At 46.7% G+C, this 17,392-nt stretch overlaps 7 non-coding genes and 27 pseudogenes across 7 annotated transcripts; all 34 read left to right on the top strand.

Moving 5' to 3' along the window:
* Nucleotides 1–151: 151 nt before the first annotated feature.
* LOC148248980 (5S ribosomal RNA) lies at nucleotides 152–270 on the top strand (annotated as a pseudogene).
* A 560-nt stretch (nucleotides 271–830) lies between these two features.
* On the top strand, nucleotides 831–949 carry LOC148248981 (5S ribosomal RNA; annotated as a pseudogene).
* Nucleotides 950–1,154: 205 nt separating this feature from the next.
* On the top strand, nucleotides 1,155–1,273 carry LOC148248982 (5S ribosomal RNA; annotated as a pseudogene).
* A 560-nt stretch (nucleotides 1,274–1,833) lies between these two features.
* Nucleotides 1,834–1,952, top strand: LOC148248983 (5S ribosomal RNA). Its single transcript, XR_015815039.1, has one exon. It is a non-coding gene; the product is annotated as a 5S ribosomal RNA (ribosomal RNA).
* Nucleotides 1,953–2,158: 206 nt separating this feature from the next.
* On the top strand, nucleotides 2,159–2,277 carry LOC148248984 (5S ribosomal RNA; annotated as a pseudogene).
* Nucleotides 2,278–2,483: 206 nt separating this feature from the next.
* Nucleotides 2,484–2,602, top strand: LOC148248985 (5S ribosomal RNA). The gene has a single exon (XR_015815040.1). It is a non-coding gene; the product is annotated as a 5S ribosomal RNA (ribosomal RNA).
* Nucleotides 2,603–3,161: 559 nt separating this feature from the next.
* LOC148248986 (5S ribosomal RNA) lies at nucleotides 3,162–3,279 on the top strand (annotated as a pseudogene).
* A 205-nt stretch (nucleotides 3,280–3,484) lies between these two features.
* On the top strand, nucleotides 3,485–3,603 carry LOC148248987 (5S ribosomal RNA). The gene has a single exon (XR_015814330.1). It is a non-coding gene; the product is annotated as a 5S ribosomal RNA (ribosomal RNA).
* Nucleotides 3,604–4,163: 560 nt separating this feature from the next.
* On the top strand, nucleotides 4,164–4,282 carry LOC148248988 (5S ribosomal RNA; annotated as a pseudogene).
* Nucleotides 4,283–4,841: 559 nt separating this feature from the next.
* On the top strand, nucleotides 4,842–4,959 carry LOC148248989 (5S ribosomal RNA; annotated as a pseudogene).
* A 205-nt stretch (nucleotides 4,960–5,164) lies between these two features.
* On the top strand, nucleotides 5,165–5,283 carry LOC148248990 (5S ribosomal RNA; annotated as a pseudogene).
* Nucleotides 5,284–5,844: 561 nt separating this feature from the next.
* On the top strand, nucleotides 5,845–5,962 carry LOC148248991 (5S ribosomal RNA; annotated as a pseudogene).
* Nucleotides 5,963–6,167: 205 nt separating this feature from the next.
* On the top strand, nucleotides 6,168–6,286 carry LOC148248992 (5S ribosomal RNA; annotated as a pseudogene).
* A 563-nt stretch (nucleotides 6,287–6,849) lies between these two features.
* Nucleotides 6,850–6,967, top strand: LOC148248993 (5S ribosomal RNA; annotated as a pseudogene).
* A 6-nt stretch (nucleotides 6,968–6,973) lies between these two features.
* On the top strand, nucleotides 6,974–7,092 carry LOC148248994 (5S ribosomal RNA). The gene has a single exon (XR_015815211.1). It is a non-coding gene; the product is annotated as a 5S ribosomal RNA (ribosomal RNA).
* Nucleotides 7,093–7,296: 204 nt separating this feature from the next.
* Nucleotides 7,297–7,415, top strand: LOC148248995 (5S ribosomal RNA; annotated as a pseudogene).
* Nucleotides 7,416–7,620: 205 nt separating this feature from the next.
* LOC148248996 (5S ribosomal RNA) lies at nucleotides 7,621–7,739 on the top strand (annotated as a pseudogene).
* Nucleotides 7,740–8,269: 530 nt separating this feature from the next.
* On the top strand, nucleotides 8,270–8,388 carry LOC148248997 (5S ribosomal RNA; annotated as a pseudogene).
* A 207-nt stretch (nucleotides 8,389–8,595) lies between these two features.
* Nucleotides 8,596–8,714, top strand: LOC148248998 (5S ribosomal RNA; annotated as a pseudogene).
* Nucleotides 8,715–9,275: 561 nt separating this feature from the next.
* Nucleotides 9,276–9,394, top strand: LOC148248999 (5S ribosomal RNA). Its single transcript, XR_015814491.1, has one exon. It is a non-coding gene; the product is annotated as a 5S ribosomal RNA (ribosomal RNA).
* Nucleotides 9,395–9,599: 205 nt separating this feature from the next.
* LOC148249000 (5S ribosomal RNA) lies at nucleotides 9,600–9,718 on the top strand (annotated as a pseudogene).
* Nucleotides 9,719–10,280: 562 nt separating this feature from the next.
* Nucleotides 10,281–10,399, top strand: LOC148249001 (5S ribosomal RNA; annotated as a pseudogene).
* Nucleotides 10,400–10,604: 205 nt separating this feature from the next.
* On the top strand, nucleotides 10,605–10,723 carry LOC148249002 (5S ribosomal RNA; annotated as a pseudogene).
* Nucleotides 10,724–10,958: 235 nt separating this feature from the next.
* LOC148249003 (5S ribosomal RNA) lies at nucleotides 10,959–11,077 on the top strand (annotated as a pseudogene).
* Nucleotides 11,078–11,281: 204 nt separating this feature from the next.
* LOC148249004 (5S ribosomal RNA) lies at nucleotides 11,282–11,400 on the top strand (annotated as a pseudogene).
* An 886-nt stretch (nucleotides 11,401–12,286) lies between these two features.
* LOC148249005 (5S ribosomal RNA) lies at nucleotides 12,287–12,405 on the top strand (annotated as a pseudogene).
* A 209-nt stretch (nucleotides 12,406–12,614) lies between these two features.
* Nucleotides 12,615–12,733, top strand: LOC148249006 (5S ribosomal RNA; annotated as a pseudogene).
* Nucleotides 12,734–13,279: 546 nt separating this feature from the next.
* On the top strand, nucleotides 13,280–13,398 carry LOC148249007 (5S ribosomal RNA; annotated as a pseudogene).
* Nucleotides 13,399–14,045: 647 nt separating this feature from the next.
* LOC148249008 (5S ribosomal RNA) lies at nucleotides 14,046–14,164 on the top strand (annotated as a pseudogene).
* Nucleotides 14,165–15,375: 1,211 nt separating this feature from the next.
* Nucleotides 15,376–15,494, top strand: LOC148249009 (5S ribosomal RNA; annotated as a pseudogene).
* Nucleotides 15,495–15,702: 208 nt separating this feature from the next.
* LOC148249010 (5S ribosomal RNA) lies at nucleotides 15,703–15,818 on the top strand (annotated as a pseudogene).
* Nucleotides 15,819–16,022: 204 nt separating this feature from the next.
* On the top strand, nucleotides 16,023–16,141 carry LOC148249011 (5S ribosomal RNA; annotated as a pseudogene).
* Nucleotides 16,142–16,705: 564 nt separating this feature from the next.
* Nucleotides 16,706–16,824, top strand: LOC148249012 (5S ribosomal RNA). The gene has a single exon (XR_015814906.1). It is a non-coding gene; the product is annotated as a 5S ribosomal RNA (ribosomal RNA).
* A 204-nt stretch (nucleotides 16,825–17,028) lies between these two features.
* On the top strand, nucleotides 17,029–17,147 carry LOC148249013 (5S ribosomal RNA). The gene has a single exon (XR_015815298.1). It is a non-coding gene; the product is annotated as a 5S ribosomal RNA (ribosomal RNA).
* Nucleotides 17,148–17,392: the final 245 nt, after the last annotated feature.

A 17,392-nucleotide genomic window follows, 5' to 3' on the forward strand; every position in this document is an offset into this window, starting at 1 on the left:
GATTTATTCGCAAATGTGGGTCACGGCGCCGTGGCATTTTACTTGATATTTGAACGAGAACGAGAGGTGCAGTGCGCACGCACAAGGAAACAAAGGACGGGAGGGGGAAGAAAGGAGAAGGAGTGTATGTATTTGCAGCGCGAAATTAAATAGGTGCTATCATACCAGCACTACAGCCCCGGATCCCATCAGAACTCCGCAGTTAAGTGTGCTTGGGGGAGAGTAGTACTCGGATCGGTGACCACCTGGGAAGCCCTCGTGTTGCACCTATTTTTTTTCGGATGGGTTGTTCGACGTTACGCGCGACTGTAATTATAAACCGCTGGTTCATTTTCAAAGGTGAGTCACGGTGCCGGGGCATATTACTTGATATTAGAACGAGAAAGAGAGATGCAGAGTGCACGCACAAGGAAACAAATGACGGGAGGGGGGATGAGAGGAGAAAGAGTGTATGTATTTGCAGTGCAGAATGAAACATGAGGGATCATACCAGCACTAATGCAACGGATTCTATCAGAACTCCGCAGTTAAGGGTGCTTGGGCGAGAAAAGTACTCGGATGGGTGACCTCCTGCGAAGTCCTTATATTTCACCCATTTTCTTGGGAGGTCCTCGTGTTGCACCCATCTTTTTGCAGATGATTCTTTCGACGTTACGCGTGACTTGATTTATGGTCCGCAAGTTTATTCGCAAATGTGAGTCACGGCGCCGTGGCATTTTACTTGATATTAGAACGGGTACGGGAGGTGCAGTGCGCACGCACAAGGAAACAAATGACGGGAGGGGGAAGAAAAGAGAAGGAGTGTATGTATTTTCAGCGCAAAATTAAACAGGTGCGATCATACCATCACTAATGCACCGGATCCCATCAGACCTCCGCAGTCAAGTGTGCTTGGGCGAGAGTAGTACTCGGATGGGTGACCTCCTAGGAAGTCCTCGTGTCGCAACAATTTTTTTTCAGACGGGTCTTTCGACGTTACGCGCGTCTGGAACTAGGGTCCGCTGGTTTATACGCAAATGTGAGTCAAGAAGCAGGGGCATTTTAATCGATATTAGAACGAAAATGAGAGGTGAAGTGTGAACGCACAAGGAAACAAATGACGGGAGGGGGAAGAAAGGAGAAGGAGTGTATGTATTTGCTGCGCAAAATAAAACAGGTGCGATCTTACCAGCACTAAAGCTCCGGATCCCATCAGAACTCCGCAGTTAATTGTGCTTGGGCGAGCGCAGTACTCGAATGTGTGACAACTTGGGAAGCCCTAGTGTTGCACCTATTTTTTTTCGGATGGGTTGTTCGACGTTACGCGCGAATGGAATTATAAACTGCTGGTTCATTTGCAAAGGTGAGTCACGGTGCCGGGGCATATTACTTGATATTAGAATGAGAAAAAGAGATGCAGAGTGCACGCACAAGGAAATAAATGACGGGAGGGGGGATGGGAGGAGAAAGAGTGTGTGTATTTGCAGTGCAGAATGAAACATGAGGGATCATACCAGCACTAATGCAATGGATTCTATCAGAACTCCGCAGTTAAGGGTGCTTGGGCGAGAAAAGTACTCGGATGGGTGACCTCCTGCAAAGTCCTTATATTTCACCCATTTTCTTGGGAGGTCTTCGTGTTGCACCCATCTTTTTGCAGATGATTCTTTCGACGTTACGCGCGACTTGATTTATGGTCCGCAGGTTTATTCGCAAATGTGAGTCACGGCGCCATGGCATTATACTTGATATTAGAACGAGTACGGGAGGTGCAGTGCGCACGCACAAGGAAACAAATGACGGAAGGGGGAAGAAAAGAGAAGGAGTGTATGTATTTGCAGCGCGAAATTAAACAGGTGCGATCATACCAGCACTAATGCACCGGATCCCATCAGAACTCCGCAGTTAAGTGTGCTTGGGCGAGAGTGGTACTCGGATGGGTGACCTCCTGGGAAGTCCTCGTGTCGCAACAATTTTTTTTCAGACGGGTCGTTCGACGTTACGCGCAACTGGAACTATGGTCCACTTGTTTATACGCAAATGTGAGTCAAGAATCAGGGGCATATTAATCGATATTAGAACGAGAAAAAGAGGTGCAGTGTGAACGCACAAGGAAACAAATGATGGGAGGGGGGAGGGAAGGAGAAGGAGTGTTTTTATTTTCAGCACGAAATTAAACAGGTGCTATCACACCAGCACAAATACATCGGATTCCATCAGAACTCCGCAGTTAAGTGTGCTTTGGCGAAAGTAGTATAAGGATGGGTTACCTTCTGGGAAGTTCTCGTGTTGCACCCATTTTTTTTTCAGATGTGCCATTCGACGTTACGCGTGACTTGAATTATAGTCCGCAGATTTATTCGAAAATGTGAGTCACTGCGCCGTGACATTTTACTTGATATTTATACGAGAACGAGAGGTGCAGTGCGCACGCACAAGGAAACAAATGACGGGAGGGGGAAGAAAAGAGAAGGAGTGTATGTATTTGCAGCGCAAAATTAAACAGGTGCGATCATACCAGCACTAATGCACCGGATCCCATCAGAACTCCGCAGTTAAGTGTGCTTGGGCGAGAGTGGTACTCGGATGGGTGACCTCCTGGGAAGTCCTCGTGTCGCAACAATTTTTTTTTAGACGGGTCGTTCGACGTTACGCGCGACTTGAACTAGGGTCCGCTGGTTTATACGCAAATGTGAGTCAAAAAGAAGGGGCATTTTAATCGATATTAGAACGAGAAGGAGAGGTGCAGTGTGAATGCACAAGGAAACAAATTATGGGAGAGGGAGGGAAGGAGAATGAGTGTATGTATTTTCAGCAGGAAATGAAACAGGTGCGATCATACCAGCACTAATGCAACAGATTCTATCAGAACTCCGTAGGTAAGGGTGCTTGGGCGAGAGTAGTACTAGCATGGGTTACCTCCTGCGAAGTGCTTATATTTCACCCATTTTCTTGTGAAGTCCTCGTGTCGCACCAATTTTTTTTCAGACGGGTCGTTCGACGTTACGCTCGTCTGGAACTAGGGTCCGCTGGTTTTTACGCAAATGTGAGTCAAGAAGCAGGGGCATTTTAATCGATATTAGAACGAGAATGAGAGGTGAAGTGTGAACGCACAAGGAAATAAATGACGGGAGGGGGAAGAAAGGAGAAGGAGTGTATGTATTTGCAGCGCGAAACTAAACAGGTGCGATCATACCAGCACTAAAGCCCCAGATCCCATCAGAACTCCGTAGTTAAGTGTGTTTGGCGAGATTAGTACTCGGATGGTTGACCTCCTGGGAAGTCCTCGTGTCGCACCAATTTTTTTTCAGACGGGTCGTTCGACGTTACGCGTGTCTGGAACTAGGGTCCGCTGGTTTATATGCAAATGTGAGTCGAGAAGTAGGGGCATTTTAATCGAAATTAGAACGAGAATGAGAGGTAAAGTGTGAACGCACAAGGAAACAAATGACGGGAGGGGGAAGAAAGGAGAAGGAGTGTATGTATTTGCAGCGCGAAATTAAACAGGTGCGATAATACCAGCACTAAAGCTCCGGATCCCATCAGAACTCCGCAGTTAAGTGTGCTTGGGCGAGAGTAGTACTCGGATGGGTGTCCACCTGGGAAGCCCTCGTGTTGCACCTATTTTTTTTCAGATGGGTTGTTCGACGTTACGCGCGAATGGAATTATAAACCGCAGGTTCATTTGCAAAGGTGAGTCACGGTGCCAGGGCATATTACTTGATATTAGAATGAGAAAGAGAGATGCAGAGTGCACGTAAAAGGAAACAAATGACGGTAGGGGGGATGGGAGGAGAAAGAGTGTGTGTATTTGCAGTGCAGAATGAAACATGAGGGATCATACCAGCACTAATGCAACGGATTCTATCAGAACTCCGCAGTTAAGGGTGCTTGGGCGAGAAAAGTACTCGGATGGGTGACCTCCTGCAAAGTCCTTATATTTCACCCATTTTCTTGGGAGGTCCTCGTGTTGCACCCATCTTTTTGCAGATGATTCTTTCGACGTTACGCGCGACTTGATTTAGGGTCCGCAGGTTTATTCGCAAATGTGAGTCACGGCGCCGTGGCATTATACTTGATATTAGAACGTGTACGGGAGGTGCAGTGCGCACGCACAAGGAAACAAATGACGGGAGGGGGAAGAAAAGAGAAGGAGTGTATGTATTTGCAGCGCGAAATTAAACAGGTGCGATCATACCAGCACTAATGCACCGGATCCCATAAGAACTCCGCAATTAAGTGTGCATGGGCGAGAGTGGTACTCGGATGGGTGACTTCTTGGGAAGTCCTCGTGTCGCAACAATTTTTTTTCAGACGGATCGTTCGACGTTACGCACGACTTGAACTAGGGTCCGCTGGTTTATACGCAAATGTGAGTCAAAAAGAATGGGCATTTTAATCGATATTAGAACGAGAAGGAGAGGTGCAGTGTGAACGCACAAGGAAATAAATTATGGGAGGGGGAGGGAAGGAGAATGAGTGTATGTATTTTCAGCACGAAATGAAACAGGTGCGATCATACCAGCACTAATGCAACAGATTCTATCAGAACTCCGTAGGTAAGGATGCTTGGGCGAGAGTAGTGCTAGCATGGGTTACCTCCTGCGAAGTGCTTATATTTCACCCATTTTCTTGTGAAGTCCTCGTGTCGCACCAATTTTTTCTCAGACGGGTCGTTCGACGTTACGCTCGTCTGGAACTAGGGTCCGCTGGTTTATACGCAAATGTCAGTCAAGAAGCAGGGGCATTTTAATCGATATTCGAACGAGAATGAGAGGTGAAGTGTGAACGCACAAGGAAACAAATGACGGGAGGGGGAAGAAAGGAGAAGGAGTGTATGTATTTGCAGCGCAAAACTAAACAGGTGCGATCATACCAGCACTAAAGCCCCGGATCCCATCAGAGCTCCGTAGTTAAGTGTGTTTGGCGAGATTAGTACTCGGATGGTTGACCTCCTGGGAAGTCCTCGTGTCGCACCAATTTTTTTTCAGACGGGTCGTTCGACGTTACGCGTGTCTGGAACTAGGGTCCGCTGGTTAATACGCAAATGTGAGTCGAGAAGCAGGGGCATTTTAATCAAAATTAGAACGAGAATGAGAGGTAAAGTGTGAACGCACATGGAAACAAATGACGGGAGGGGGAAGGAAGGAGAAGGAGTGTATGTATTTGCAGCGCGAAATTAAACAGGTGCGATAATACCAGCACTAAAGCTCCGGATCCCATCAGAACTCCGCAGTTAAGTGTGCTTGGGCGAGAGTAGTACTCGGATGGGTGTCCACCTGGGAAGCCCTCGTGTTGGACCTATTTTTTTTTCGGATGGGTTGTTCGACGTTACGCGTGAATGGAATTATAAATCGCAGGTTCATTTGCAAAGGTGAGTCACGGTGCCGGGGCATATTACTTGATATTAGAACGAGAAAGAGAGATGCAGAGTGCACGCAAAAGGAAACAAATGACGGGAGGGAGGATGGGAGGAGAAAGAGTGTATGTATTTGCAGTGCAGAATGATACATGAGGGATCATACCAGCACTAATGCAACGGATTCTATCAGAACTCCGCAGTTAAGGGTGCTTGGGCGAGAAAAGTACTCGGATGGGTGACCTCCTGCGAAGTCCTTATATTTCACCCAATTTCTTGGGAGGTCCTCGTGTTGCACCCATCTTTTTGCAGATGATTCTTTCGACGTTACACTCGTCTGGAACTAGGGTCCGCTGGTTTATACGCAAATGTGAGTCAAGAAGCAGGGGCATGTTAATCGATATTAGAACGAGAATGAGAGGTGAAGTGTGAACGCACAAGGAAACAAATGACGGGAGAGGGAAGAAATGAGAAGGAGTGTATGTATTTGCAGCGCGAAACTAAACAGGTGCGATCATACCAGCACTAAAGCCTCGGATCCCATCAGAACTCCGCAGTTAAGTGTGCTTGGCGAGATTAGTACTCGGATGGTTGACCTCCTGGGAAGTCCTCGTGTCGCACCAATTTTTTTTCAGATGGGTCGTTCGACGTTACGCGCGTCTGGAACTAGGGTCCGCTGGTTTATAGGCAAATGTGAGTCGAGAAGCAGGGGCATTTTAATCGAAATTAGAACGAGAATGAGAGGTAAAGTGTGAACGCACAAGGATACAAATAACGGGAGGGGGATGAAAGGAGAAGGAGTGTATGTATTTGTAGCGCGAAATTAAACAGGTGCGATCATACCAGCACTAAAGCTCCGGATCCCATCAGAACTCCACAGTTAAGTGTGCTTGGGCCAGAGTAGTACTCGGATGGGTGTCCACCTGGGAAGCCCTCCTGTTGCACCTATTTTTTTTTTCGGATGGGTTGTTCGACGTTACGCGCGAAAGGAATTATAAACCGCAGGTTCATTTGCAAAGGTGTGTCACGGTGCCGGGGCATATTACTTGATATTAGAACGAGAAAGAGAGATGCAGAGTGCACGCAAAAGGAAACAAATGACGGGAGGGAGGATGGGAGGAGAAAGAGTGTATGTATTTGCAGTGCAGAATGAAACATGAGGGATCATACCAGTACTAATGCAACGGATTCTATCAGAACTCCGGAGTTAAGGGTGCTTGGGCGAGAAAAGTACTCGGATGGGTGACCTCCTGCGAAGTCCTTATATTTCACCCATTTTCTTGGGAGGTCCTCGTGTTGCACCCATCTTTTTGGAGATGATTCTTTCGACGTTACGCGTGACTTGATTTATGGTCCGCAGGTTTATTCGCAAATGTGAGTCACGGCGTCGTGGCATTTTACTTGATATTAGAACGAGTACGGGAGGTGCAGTGCGCACGCACAAGGAAACAAATGACGGGAGGAGGAAGAAAAGAGAAGGAGCGTATGTATTTGAAGCACAAAATTAAACAAGTGGCATCATACCAGCAATAATGCACTGGATCCCATCAGAACTCTGCAGTTAAGTGTGCTTGGGCGAGAGTAGTACTCGGATGGGTGACCTCTTGGGAAGTCCTCGTATCGCAACAATTAAACAGGTGCGATCACACCAGCACTAATGCACCGGATCCCATTAGAACTCCGCAGTGAAGTGTGCTTGGGCGAGATTAGTACTCGGATGGGTGACCTCCTGGGAAGTCCTCGTGTCGCACCAATTTTTTTCAGACGGGTCGTTCGACGTTACGCGCGTCTGGAACTAGGGTCCGCTGGTTTATACGCAAATGTGAGTCAATAAGCAGGGGCATTTTAATCGATATTAGAACAAGAATGAGAGGTGAAGTGTGAACGCACAAGGAAACAAATGACGGGAGGGGGAAGAAAGGAGAAGGAGTGTATGTATTTGCAGTGCAAAATTAAATAGGTGCGATCATACCAGTACTAAAGCTCCGGATCCCATCAGAACTCCGCAGTTAAGTGTGCTTGGGTGAGAGTAGTACTCGGATGGGTGACCACTTGGGAAGCCCTCGTGGTGCACCTATTTTTTTTCGGATGGGTTGTTCGACGTTACGCGCGAATGGAATTATAAACCACTGGTTCATTTGCAAAGGTGAGTCACAGTGCCGGGGCATATTACTTGATATTAGAACGAGAAAAAAAGATGCAGAGTGCACGCACAAGGAAACAAATGACGGGAGGGGGAAGAGGGGAGAAGGAGTTTGTGTATTTGCAGCGCGAAATTAAACAGGTGCGATCGTACCAGCACTATTGCAACCGATCCCATCATAACTCCGCAGTTATGTGTGCTTGGGCGAGAGTAGTACTCGAATGGGTGACCACTTGGGAAGTACTCGTGTTGCACCCATTTTTTTGCAGATGATTTTTTAGACGTTACACGCGACTTGAATTTTGGTCCTCAGGTTTATTCGCAAATGTGAGTCACGGCGTCGTAGCATTTTACTTGATATTAAAACGAGCACGGGAGGTGCAGTGTGCACGCACAAGGAAACAAATGACGGGTGGGGTAAGAAAGGAGAAGGAGTTTATGTATTTGCAGCGCGAAATTAAACGGATGCGATCATACCAGCACTAATGCAACGGATCCCATCATAACTCTGCAGTTAAGTGTGCTTGGGGGAGAGTAGTACTCGGATTGGTGACCTCCTGGGAAGTTCTCGTGTCGCACAAATTTTTTTTTAGACGGGTCGTTCGACGTTACGCGCAACTGGAACTATGGTCCACTTGTTTATACGCAAATGTGAGTCAAGAAGTAGGGGCATATTAATCGATATTAGAACGAGAAAAAGAGGTGCAGTGTGAACGCACAAGGAAACAAATGATGGGAGGGGGGAGGGAAGGAGAAGGAGTGTTTTTATTTTCAGCACGAAATTAAACAGGTGCTATCACACCAGCACAAATACACCGGATCCCATCAGAACTCCGCAGTTAAGTGTGCTTTGGCGAAAGTAGTACAAGGATGGGTTACCTTCTGGGAAGTTCTCGTGTTGCACCCATTTTTTTTTTCAGATGTGCCATTCGATGTTACGCGCGACTTTAATTATAGTCCGCAGATTTATTCGAAAATGTGTGTCACTGCGCCGTGGCATTTTACTTGATATTTATACGAGAACGAGAGGTGCAGTGCGCACGCACAAGGAAACAAATGATGGGAAGGGGAAGAAAGGAGAAGGAGTGTACGTATTTGCAGCGCGAAATTAAATAGGTGCCATCATACCAGCACTAATGCACCGTATCCCATCAGAACTCAGCAGTTAAGTGTGCTTGGGCGGGAGTAGTACTCGGATTGGTGACCTCCTGGGAGGTCCTCGTGTTGCACCCATTTTTTTTCGGATGGGTCGTTCGACGTTACGCGCGAATGCAATTATAAACCGCTTGTTCATTCGCAAAGGTGAGTCACAATGCTAGGGCATTTTACTTGATATTAGAACGAGAAGGAGAGATGCAGAGTGCACGCACAAGGAAACAAATAACGGGAGAGGGGATGGAGGGAGAAAGAGTGTATGTATTTGCAGTGCAGAATGAAACATGAGCGATCATACCTGCACCAATGCAACGGATTCTATCAGAACTTCGCAAGTTAAGGGTGCTTGGGCGAGAGTAGCACTAGGATGGGTGACCTCATGCGAAGTCCTTATATTTCACCTATTTTCTTAGGAAGTCCTCGTGTTGCACCCATTTTTTTGCAGATGATTCTTTCGACGTTACGCGCAACTTGAATTATGGTCCTCAGGTTTATTCGCAAATGTGAGTCACGGCACCGTAGCATTTTACTTGATATTAGAACGAGCACGGGAGGTGCAGTGCGCACGCACAAGGAAACAAATGACGGGAGGGGGAAGAAAGGAGAAGGAGTTTATGTATTTGCAGCGCAGAATTAAATGGGTGTGATCATACTAGCACTAATGCACCGGATCCCATCAGAACTCCGCAGTTAAGTGTGCTTGGGCGAGAGTAGTACTCGGATGGGTGACCTCCTGGGAAGTCCTCGTGTCGCACCAATTTTTTTTCAGACGGGTCGTTCGAAGTTACGCGCGACTGGAACTAGGGTCCGCTGGTTTATACGCAAATGTGAGTCAAGAAGCAGCGGTATTTTAATCGATATTAGAACGAGAATGAGAGGTGAAGTGTGAACGCACAAGGAAACAAATGACGGGAGGGGGAAGAAATGAGAAGGAGTGTATGTATTTGCAGCGCGAAATTAAACAGGTGCGATCATACCAGCACTAAAGCTCCGGATCCCATCAGAACTCCGCAGTTAAGTGTGTTTGGGCGAGAGTAGTACTCGGATTGGAGACCTCCTGGGTAGTCCTCGTGTCGCACTAATTTTTTTTCCAGACGGGTCGTTCGACGTTACACGCGACTGGAACTAGGGTCAACTGGTTTATACGCAAATGTGACTCAAGAAGCAGGGGCATTTTAATCGATATTAGAATGAGAAGGAGAGATGCAGAGTGCACGCACAAGGAAACAAATGATGGGAGGGGGGATGGAGGGAGAAAAAGTGTATGTATTTGCAGCGCAGAATGAAACATGAGCAATCATACCAGCACCAATGCAACGGATTCTATCAGAACTCCGCAAGTTAAGGGTGCTTGGGCGAGAGTAGCACTAGGATGGGTGACCTCCTGCGAAGTCCTTATATTTCACCCATTTTCTTAGGAAGTCCTCGTGTTGCACCCATTTTTTTGCAGATGATTCTTTTGACGATACGCGCGACTTGAATTATGGTCCTCAGTTTTATTCGCAAATGTGAGACACGGCACCGTAGCATTTTACTTGATATTAGAACGAGCACGGGAGGTGCAGTGCGCACGCACAATTAAACAAATGACGGGAGGGGGAAGAAAGGAGAAGGAGTTTATGTATTTGCAGCGCAAAATTAAACGGGTGCGATCATACCAGCACTAATGCACCGTATCCCCTCAGAACTCCGCAGTTAAGTGTGCTTGGGTGAGAGTAGTACTCGGATGGTTGACCTCCTGGGAAGTCCTCGTGTCGCACCAATTTTTTTTCAGACGGTTCGTTCGACGTTACGCGCGACTGGAACTATGGTCCGCTTGTTTATACGCAAATGTGAGTCAAGAAGCAGGGGCATTTTAATCGATATTAGAACGAGAAAGAGAGGTGCAGTGTGAATGCACAAGGAAACAATTGATGGGAGGGGGAGGGAAGGAGAAGAAGTGTATATATTTTCAGCACGAAATGAAACAAGTGCGATCATACCAGCACTAATTCAACGGATTCTATCAGAACTCCGTAGGTAAGGGTGCTTGGGCGAGAGTAGTACTAGCATGGGTTACCTCCTGCGAAGTCCTTATATTTCACCTATTTTCTTGTGAAGTCCTCGTGTTGCACCCATTTTTTTGCAGATGATTCTTTCGACGTTACGCAGGACTTTAATTATGGTCCTCAGGTCTGTTCGCAAATGTGAGTCACGGCACCGTAGTATTTTACTTGATATTAGAACGAGCACGGGAGGTGCAGTGCGCACGCACAAGGAAACAAATAATGGGAGGGGGAAGGAAGGAGAAGGAGTTTATGTATTTGCAGCGCGGAATTAAACGGGTGCGATCATACCAGCACTAATGCACTGGATCCCATCAGAACTCCGCAGTTTAGTGTGCTTGGGCGAGAGTAGTACTCAGATTGGTGACCTCCTGGGAAGTCATTGTGTTGCACCAATTTTTTTTTAGACGGGTCGTCCGACGTTACGTGCAACTTGAACTATGGTCCGCTGGTTTATACGCAAATGTGAGTCAAGAATCAGGGGTATTTTAATCGATATTAGAACGAGAAGGAGAGGTGCAGTGTGAACGCACAAGGAAACAAATGATGGGAGGGGGGGAGGGAAGAAGGAGTGTATGTATTTTCAGCACGAAATTAAACAGGTGCGGTCACACCAGCACAAATGCACCAGATCCCATCAAAACTCCGCAGTTAAGTGTGCTGTGGCGAAAGTAGTACAATGATGGGTTACCTCCTGGGAAGTTCTCGTGTTGCACCCATTTTCTTTTTTTCAGATGTGCCGTTCGACGTTACGCGCAACTTTAATTATGGTCCGCAGATCTATTCGCAAATGTGAGTCACGGCGCCGTGGTATTTGACTTGATATTTGAACGAGAACGAGAGGTGCAGTGCGCACGCACAAGGAAACAAATGACGGGAGGGGGAAGAAAGGAGAAGGAGTGTATGTATTTGCAGCGCGAAATGAAACAGGTGCGATCATACCAGCACTAATGCAACAGATTCTATCAGAACTCCGTAGGTAAGGGTGCTTCGGCAAGAGTAGTACTAGCATGGGTTACCTCCTGCGAAGTCCTTATATTTGACCAATTTTCTTGTGAAGTCCTCGTGTTGCACCCATTTTTTTGCAGATGATTCTTTCGACGTTACGCGGGACTTGTATTATGGTCCTCAGGTTTATTCGCAAATGTGAGTCACGGCGCTGTAGCATTTTACTTGATATTAGAACGAGAACGGGAGGTGCAGTGCTCACGCACAAGGAATCAAATGACGGGAGGGGAAAGAAAGGAGAAGGAGTTTATGTATTTGCAGCGCAAAATTAAACAAGTGGCATCATACCAGCACTAATGCACTGGATCCTATCAGAACTCTGCAGTTAAGTATGCTTTGGCGAGAGTAGTACTCGGATGGGTGACCTCTTGGGAAGTCCTCGTATCGCAACAATTTTTTTTAGATGGGTCGTTCAACGTTACGCGCGACTGGAACTATGGTCCGCTGGTTTATACGCAAATGTGAGTCAAGAATCAGGGGCATTTTAATCGATATTAGAACGAGAAGGAGAGGTGCAGTGTGAACGCACAAGGAAACAAATGTTGGGATGGGGGGTAGGGAAGAAGGAGTGTATGTATTTTCAGCACGAAATTAAACAGGTGCGGTCACACCAGCACAAATGCACCGGATCCCATCAAAACTCCGCAGTTAAGTGTACTTGGGCGATAGTAGTACAAAGATGGGTTACCTCTTGGGAGTTTCTCGTGTTGCACCCGTTTTCTTTTTTTCAGATGTGCCATTCGACGTTACGCGCGACTTTAATTATGGTCCGCAGATTTATTCGCAAAAGTTAGTCACGGCGCCGTGGTATTTTACCTGATATTTGAACGAGAACGAGAGGTGCAGTGCGCACGCACAAGGAAACAAATGACGGGAGGGGGAAGAAAGGAGAAGGAGTTTATGTATTTGCAGCGCGAAATTAAACAGGTGCGATCATACCAGCATAAATGCACCGGATCCCATCAGAACTCCGCAGTTAAGTGTGCTTTGGGGAAAGTAGTGCAATGATGGGTTACCTCGTGAGAAGTTCTTGTGTTGCACCCATTTTTTTTTTTTCAGATGTTTCGTTCGACGTTACGCGCGACTTTATACGCAAATGTGAGTCAAGAAACATGGGCATTTTAATCGATATTAGAACGAGAAGGAGAGATGCAGAGTGCACGCACAAGGAAAAAAATGACGGGAGGGGGGATGGAGGGAGAAAAAGTGTATGTATTTGCAGCGCAGAATGAAACATGAGCAATCATACCATCACCAATGCAACGGATTCTATCAGAACTCCGCAAGTTAAGGGTGCTTGGGCGAGAGTAGCACTAGGATGGGTGACCTCCTGCGAAGTCCTTATATTTCACCCATTTTCTTAGGAAGTCCTCATGTTCCACCCATTTTTTTGCAGATGATTCTTTTGACGATACGCGCGACTTGAATTATGATCCTTAGGTTTATTCGCAAATGTGAGTCACGGCACCGTAGCATTTTACTTTATATTAGAACTAGCACGGGAGGTGCAGTGCGCACGCACAAGGAAACAAATGACGGGAGGGGGAAGAAAGGATAAGGAGTTTATGTATTTGCAGCGCGGAATTAAACGGGTGCGATCATACCAGCACTAATGCACCGGATCCCGTCCGAACTCCGCAGTTAAGTGTGCTTTGGCGAGAGTAGTACTCAGATTGGTGAACTCCTGGGAAGTCCTCGTGTCGCACAAATTTTTTTTCAGACAGGTCGTTCGACGTTACACGCGACTGGAACTAGGGTCCGCTGGTTTATACGCAAATGTGAGTCAAGAAGTAGGGGCATTTTAATCGATATTAGAACGAGAATGAGAGGTGCAGTGTGAACGCACAAGGAAACAATTGATGGGAGGGGGAGGGAAGGAGAAGGAATGTATGTATTTTCAGCAAGAAATGAAACAGGTGCGATCATACCAGCACTAATGCAACGGATTCTATCAGAACTCCGTAGGTAAGGGAGCTTGGGCGAGAGTAGTACTAGCATGGGTTACCTCTTGCGAAGTTCTTATATTTCACCTATTTTCTTGTAAAGTCCTCGTGTTGCACGCATTTTTTTGCAGATGATTCTTTCGATGATACGCGCGACTTGAATTATGGTCCTCAGGTTTATGCGCAAATGTGAGTCGTGTCGCACCAATTTTTTTTCAGACGGGTCCTTCGACGTTACGCGCGTCTGGAACTAGGGTCCGCTGGTTTATACGCAAATGTAAGTCAAGAAGCAGGGGCACTTTAATCGATATTAGAACGAGAATGAGAGGTGAAGTGTGAACGCACAAGGAAACAAATGACGGGAGGGGGAAGAAAGGAGAAGGAGTGTATGTATTTTCAGCACGAAATTAAACAGGTGCGATCATACCAGCACTAAAGCTCTGGATCCCACCAGAACTCCGCAGTTAAGTGTTCTTGGGCGAGAGTAGTACTCAGATGGGTGACCACATGGGAAGCCCTTGTGTTGCACCAATTTTTTTTCGGATGGGTTGTTCAACGTTACGCGCGAATGGAATTATAAACCGTTGGTTCATTTGCAAAGGTGAGTCACGGTGCCGGGGCATATTACTTGATATTAGAACGTGAGAGAGAGGTGCAGAGTGCACGCACAAGGAAACAGATGACGGGAGGGGCGATGGAGGGAGAAAAAGTGTATGTATTTGCAGCGCAAAATGAAACATGAGCAATCATACGAGCACCAATGCAACAGATTCTATCAGAACTCCGCAAGTTAAGGGTGTTTGGGCGAGAGAAGCACTAGGATGGGTGACCTCCTGCGAAGTCCTTATATTTCACCCATTTTCTTAGGAAGTCCTCGTGTTGCACCCATCTTTTTGCAGATGATTCTTTCGACGTTACGCGCGACTTGATTTATGGTCCGTAGATTTATTCGCAAATGTGAATCACGGCGCCGTGGCATTTTACTTGATATTAGAACGAGTACGGGAGGTGCAGTGCGCACGCACAAAAAAACAAATGACAGGATGAGGAAGAAAAGAGAATGAGTGTATGTATTTGAAGCGCAAAATTAGACAAGTGGCATCATACCAGCACTACTGCACTGGATCTCATCAGAACTCTGCGGTTAAGTGTGCTTGGGCGAGAGTAGTACTCGGATGGGTGACCTCTTGGGAAGTCCTCGTATTGAAACAATTTTTTTTCAGATGGGTCATTCGACGTTACGCGCGACTGGAACTATGGTCCACTGGTTTATACGCAAATGTGAGTCAAGAATCAGAGGCATTTTAATCGATATTAGAACGAGAAGGAGAGGTGCAGTGTGAACGCACAAGGAAACAAATGATGGGAGAGGGGAGGGAAGAAGGAGTGTATGTATTTTCAGCACGAAATTAAACAGGTGCGGTCACACCAGCACAAATGCAACGGATCCCATCAGAAATTCGCAGTTAAGTGTGCTTTGGCGTAAGTAGTACAATGATGGGTTACCTCTTGGGAAGTTCTCGTGTTCCACCCATTTTCTTTTTTTCAGATGTGCCATTCGACGTTACGCGCGACTTTAATTATGGTCCGCAGATTTATTCGCAAATGTGAGTCACGGCACCGTAGCATTTTACTTTATATTAGAACGAGCACGGGAGGTGCAGTGCGCACGCACAAGGAAACAAATGACGGGAGGGGCAAGAAAGGAGAAGGAGTTTATGTATTTGCAACGCGGAATTAAACGGGTGCCATCATACCAGCACAAATGCACCGGATCCCATCAAAACTCCTCAGTTAAGTGTGCTTTTGCGAAAGTAGTACAATGATGGGTTACCTCCTGGGAAGTTCTTGTGTTGCACCCATTTTCTTTTTTGTGATGTGCCGTTCGACGTTACGCGCGACTTTAATTATGGTCCGCAGATTTATTCGCAAATGTGAGTCACGGCGCCGTGGCATTTTACTTGATATTTGAACGAGAACGAGAGGTGCAGTGCGCACGCACAAGGAAACAAATGACGGGAGGGGGAAGAAAGGAGAAGGAGTTTATGTATTTGCAGCGTGAAATTAAACAGGTTCGATCATACCAGCACTGCACCGGATCCCATCAGAACTCTGCAGTTAAGTGTGCTTGAGCGAGAGTAGTGCTCGGATGGGTGACCACTTGGGAAGCCCTCGTGTTGCACCTATTTTTTTTCGGATGGGTTTTTCGACGTTACGCGCAAATGGAATTATAAACCGCTGGTTCATTTGCAAAGGTGAGTCACGGCGCCGGGGCATATTACTTGATATTAGAACGAGAAAGAGATATGCATAGTGCACGCACAAGGAAACAAATGATGGGAGGGGAGGAGGGAAGAAGGAGTGTATGTATTTTCAGCACGAAATTAAACAGGTGCGGTCACACCAACACAAATGCACCGGATCCCATCAGAACTACGCAGTTAAGTGTGCTTTGGCGAAAGTAGTACAATGATGGGTTACCTTCTGGGAAGTTCTCGTGTTGCACCCATTTTCTTTTTTTCAGATGTGCCGTTCGACGTTACGCGCGACTTTAATTATGGTCCGCAGATTTATTCGCAAATGTGAGTCACGGCGCCGTGGCATTTTACTTGATATTTGAACGAGAACGAGAGGTGCAGTGCGCACGCACAAGGAAACAAATGACGGGAGGGGAAGAAAGGAGAAGGAGTATGTTTTTGCAGCGCGAAATGAAACAGGTGCGATCATACCAGCACTAATGCAACGGATTCTATCAGAACTCTGTAGGTAAGGGTGCTTGGGCGAGAGTAGTACTATCATGGGTTACCTCCTGCGAAGTCCTTATATTTCACCAATTTTCTTGCGAAGTCCTCGTGTTGCACCCATTTTCTTTTTTTCAGATATGCCGTTCGACGTTACGCGCGACTTTAATTATGGTCTGCAGATTTATTCGCAAATGTGAGTCACGGCGCCGTGGCATTTTACTTGATATTTGAACGAGAACGACAGGTGCAGTGTGCACGCACAAAAAAGCAAATGACGGGAGGGGGAAGAAAGGGGAATGAGTTTATGTATTAGCAGCGCAAAATTAAACAGTTGCGATCATACCAGCACTAATGCACCGGATCCCATCAGAACTCCGCAGTGAAGTGTGCTTGGGCGAGATTAGTACTCGGATGGGTGACCTCCTGGGAAGTCCTCGTGTCGCACCAATTTTTTTTCAGACGGGTCGTTCGACGTTACGCGCGTCTGGAACTATGGTCCGCTGGTTTATACGCAAATGTGAGTCATGAAGCAGGGGTGTTTTAGTCGATATTAGAACGAGAATGAGAGGTGAAGTGTGAACGCACAAGGAAACAAATGTTGGGAGGGGAAGAAAGGAGAAGGAGTGTATGTATTTGCAGCGCAAAATTAAACAGGTGCGATCATACCAGCACTAAAGCTCCGGATCCCATCAGAACTCTGCAGTTAAGTGTGCTTGGGCGAGAGTAGTACTCAGATGGGTGACCACTTTGGAAGCCCTCGTGTTGCACCTATTTTTTTCGGATGGGTTGTTCGACATTACGCGCGAATGGAATTATAAACCACTGGTTCATTTGCAAAGGTGAGTCACGGTGCCGGGGAATATTACTTGATATTAGAAGGAGAAAGAGAGATGTAGAGTGCATGCACAAGGAAACAAATGACGGGAGGGGGGATGAAAGGAGAAAGAGTGTATGTATTTCCAATGCAGAATGAAACATGAGGGATCATACCAGCACTAATGCAACAGATTCTATCA

Source organism: Carica papaya, chromosome 8, assembly GCF_054855325.1.
Source record: "Carica papaya isolate Zhongbai chromosome 8, ASM5485532v1, whole genome shotgun sequence".
Lineage (NCBI taxonomy): Eukaryota > Viridiplantae > Streptophyta > Magnoliopsida > Brassicales > Caricaceae > Carica > Carica papaya.